The sequence below is a fragment of the Lygodium microphyllum genome, chromosome 19 (genome assembly GCF_053477565.2).
Source record: "Lygodium microphyllum isolate KBCC chromosome 19, Lygodium_microphyllum_v1.1.10, whole genome shotgun sequence".
In the NCBI taxonomy this organism is placed as follows: domain Eukaryota; kingdom Viridiplantae; phylum Streptophyta; class Polypodiopsida; order Schizaeales; family Lygodiaceae; genus Lygodium; species Lygodium microphyllum.
The window spans coordinates 52,562,140-52,566,766 of NC_141153.1; positions in this window are offsets into that span (position 1 = coordinate 52,562,140).

The following is a 4,627-nucleotide window of genomic DNA, read 5'->3' on the forward strand; positions in this document are numbered from 1 at the left end:
CCAACACTATCATCACCAAATTTATTGACTAGAATTTGAAAGATAATCTTCTCATTATTGATGTTAATCCATGTACGATCTTAGCATGTCCTCTAGCATTTTGTTACCTTTCTAAGCTCGACCATTAAACCTTTGGATGATCAATGATTTTCATATTAAGAATATAATTCATCTACACAAATGCATGCCTTCAAAAATGTCTTTTAAACTATTAGCAAGAAGTCTATGAAAGTTATAACATTTCAATAAAAATTCATACTAACTTAAGTGATCTTGAATCCATTATAGTAGGGATACTCTACTTTATCAATATTTCCCTAAACGACATCATGAGCCTTCTTGATGTTAGGGTAAAGGGCAATGGTCAAAGGTCAAATGAACACCCCTTGTATTAATACACACTATACATCCATACATAAGTGACGACAATGAAGAATAAAGGCAATTGAGTACCCACCAAAAACTTCTTGCTCTGTGTGTGTGTCCCCTCCATTGCATTAACTTTGCATCCCACCATCGCTTCCTCTCTACCAGTATTTGAGCTACATACATTGGAGCTCATGGTTGGAGTGAGGAGCGTGAAGAGTCAAGCTTTGTGGTCATGAGGTTGAGGATTCAAGCTTCATTACAACATTCATTCTTGTTGTCTAGATTTAGAAGAGTACATGTATCACTACATGTCTCTTTGTTTAAGTCAAGCAAGTGTTCTAATTAAGAGAGCCATTAAAGCCCAAGTTGGAGACTACCATAGGCCTTATTTGGAAGCAACTAGATAGACAATAATGTCTAGATTCAAGCTACTTCAGTTTGGTTTTAGATTGCTCAAGAAAAGAATAGGGTATATGTATTCAACATAATTAAGCATAGGGACTACTGTGATATAGTGGCAGCTTATTCTTCATAAGCAGGGGGTCAACTTGTGTTCATAAGCATGGTGCTATCTCAAGCTCAAGGCCTACTTAAGTGGGGGATTTCTTCAATTTTGACAGACAGAGAAAAACAAGATTAAAATTTTATTTTCTTAGTTTAGTATTTAGCCCTTGAGGCTTCAAAATCAAGCATTTGTAGTTGGAGGATGAGCTCAATCAAATTGAAGGTGCTAAAAGCATCCTCTTGGCTTGCATGAATTTATGCCATCTAGAGCATAGAGGGGCCATTTTTCTTCATTATCCTCCCTTGCTTGTTTAAATCTTAAGCTAGGCTCGTTCCTCTAAATATGCCACTTGAAATGGTTAGAGGGAAAACTAGTAAAATAAGGAGGAGAAATAGAAGGCAAAGATAGAAGAGGTCAACATCATAAGCAATGATGATGGTGATGTGCTATATTTCTCTACACTTGGGGGGATGCATTCTTGGTTGCTATTGATGACATAATGTGTTAGGATTGGATTCTTGATTTGTAAGCATCATGTCATGTTACTTCCAATAGGAAGTTGTTTGGTACATGTGATGTTGAAGAAAAGGATATGTCCATTTAGGGAATAAATTTTATTGTTGTACCACTATTGGAGTGGGAGATGTGCACTTTTAAGAAGCTAATGATTCCTCTTTTGTACTTAATATGCACATCATGTACTAAACTTTGATAAGTACTTGCCAACTTGATGTTGTGGTTAGCGTGTGATCTTTGGTGATCATCTTTAGAAAATATCCAATGGGTCCTTGTAGTTGCCAAAGGGCCAAAATGTAGCATCTTGTACTCTTGTGTGCATGTAGTGTAAAAGGCCACATTGTAGATGTCATGGAACAACCATCTGTATCACTTTGGTATCGCCATTTAGGCCATATGTCGATCATTGGAATGAAGGGTCTCTCTGTTGGAAATCAGAGTTGCAGCATTGGAATGTGTGCACAAGAGGGAGAAAAGAGCTCAAAGTACAAGAATGAAATCTTGCTTACTAAGTTGCTTAGAGTACAACTTGGGTACACTCTCTCACACTTGATAGTGACCCATAGGCTATTTATATAGCCTTTGCCAAGCTAGGGTTAGGGTTTCCCTTGCCCCTAGGGCTATTCACACTCATCTGCCCTTATACTCCCTTGCTTATAGTGGGTTTCTATGCATGTCTTCTAACACCCCCCCTCAATGCCAGGGTGGCATTGGATTACAAAGCATGTAAGAGATTCCCCCACTTTTTGGGATGCCTTTATAAATCAGGCTTACAAGGTTGTTTTAGGTAGATGATTTAAATAGTCAAAACAGTCGATCTTCAGATGGATTGGAGGCATAGTTGGCCACCAATTCTTTGGGTATTTCAGGATTGTTGGGGCATTTACTAGTGATATGCCTTGTCTTCTTGCACTTGTTACATTTCATCTTCTCGGGATACTTCTTCCAGCAGTTGTTTACAAGATGTCATTTTTTCTTACAGAAAGAACATCTAGTGAGAACTGTATGAACCAATACTTGATCACGGGAATTTGAAGTTGCCTGACTGTTGTTGCTTTCTTTGTGGTTCCTATTTTCTTCATCCAAACAGGATTGAATGGTACTTGCCAAAGTAGGATCTGGAATGTTGGTGAGAGTGGTTACAAGAGTAGGAAACACATGTTTTACAGCTTTTAGGAGAATAGCAATAGTATCTTCTTCATGTATTGGAGCTTGTACAGAAGCAAGCTGTGCCATAAGTCCCTTCATATGAGAAATGAATTTTCCCAAATCTTCTCCTCGACGATATTCCAAGCTAAAGAATTCAATTTTAAGGAAGATTTTAGTATTTTTGCCAGTGGCTCCATAGAGCTTTTCAAGCTCATCCCATTTTTCTTTAGCAGTGTTTAGTTGATCAACATGATGAATCAGGGATTCATCTAACTGTAGCATTATGATTGCTTGAGCACGTTGGTCATCCTCTATATCAATCAGATTTGCAGAGTTTACAGCTCTACTACCTTGAATGAGAGGCCAATACCCTCTCTCCATCATTTTGTATTTTATAAGTACCTGCCATGGGTGGAAATCTTTGCCATCAAACTTTCAAATTTGAGGACGGACAGCAGCATATGTTGTGATCATTGGGAAGGTCTTACCACTTGTTAGGACAAGGGCAGTGTCTAGTCCCTTACAAATTTTCCACTGAATGCGGAAGCAAATCAGACAATTTGAAATCAAAGTTGCAATGAAGAGAAAGGCTGAAAATCATATAAGTGTAATATTTCAAAGTATGACTTTGGTGGTCCTTTCTCATGTGCAAGCTTCTTCCAAGGTTTAATAGTATTTTTAGGTTTTAATGAAGCAAACCTAGATTGGATTTCAGGCTCCTCCTTGTGGTATGGCTTAGTGGATGAAGCTTGTGTTGGACAAGGTTTGTCTATGATCTCAATGCTTGTTGCTGATGATTCCGAGGAGAGTACAATGACACTCATGCTTTTGATTTCATTGACCAATGTACTTGAGACAAAGTTACTTACGGTATGCAATACACTTCTAGTGTATGATGGTCTATGTGTTAATTTTACACATAACCTTACAACAATATATGAAGAGGAATAAAAAACTCACTGGGTTTTAGTGAATGCCCAGCAAGCAATTAACCTGATGATTCATGATTAGTGTTTAGAAAACACTATTGTCAAGCTTAGTAAAGTGCTTGAATGGAACCCGGTTGGAAGTCAGCTTCCAGATGCTTAGTGATGTGCATTGAGCATGCCTAAGAGCTTTAGAATCTGGAATAGGCTTTAGAGACTCTGCTTCAGTGATTAGAATCACTGTTAATGAAGCTCAAAGTGAAAACATGACAAAATGTCAAGCTTGGAGCTTGTTGGCTATGGCTGCACAAAAAAACACAGTTAGGGTTTGGCAGAGATCTCTCTCTGTGAGAGGAATTTCCAGGAAACCTTTTTAGCTGAGGATAGCCCACTTGGGGGGCTATCAAAGCCCCAAGATAGCTGCCTAGATTGCGCTGCCTGCTATGTGTACAACAGCCCGAATTCTACGCTGTCAGAAACTGCACCTATTTTTGAGATTCACGCAATGCTGCCCACGCCGTCGACTAATCTTGACGTCTATCGTGCTAGGCTGATTCGCCCTGAGATATTCAAGAAGTCCCTAGAAGAAATCAGAGGGAGATATGGCCTCCTTTGTCCTCCCCAAGTCCTGCAATGGAGGTAGGTTGCAGGCAACTATGGAGGAAAGAAGGATAAGATGAAGGAGATAGAGGCTCATGTGCACTTAGTGATAGCTAAGTCTGAGGGAAGCTGAGGAGATCAGAGATGGCTCTGATACCATGTTGGAAATCAGAGTTGCAGCATTGGAATGTGTGCACAAGAGGGAGAAGAGAGCTCAAAGTACAAGAATGAAATCTTGCTTACTAAGTTGCTTAGAGTACAACTTGGGTACACTCTCTCACACTTGATAGTGACCCATAGGCTGTTTATAGAGCCTTTGCCAAGCTAGGGTTAGGGTTTCCCTTGCCCCTAGGGCTATTCACACTCATCTGCCCTTATACTCCCTTGCTTATAGTGGGTTTCTATACCTGTCTTCTAGCACTTTCAAGTCTACAATATATTTCATCTTTCAACTTTTTTCACCCTGGAAGGTGTGACCATTGCATGTATGAAAAGTAGGCTAAAACATCACACAAAAAGGGTATTGGTACTAGAAAACTAGAATGATTGGAGTTGGAACACA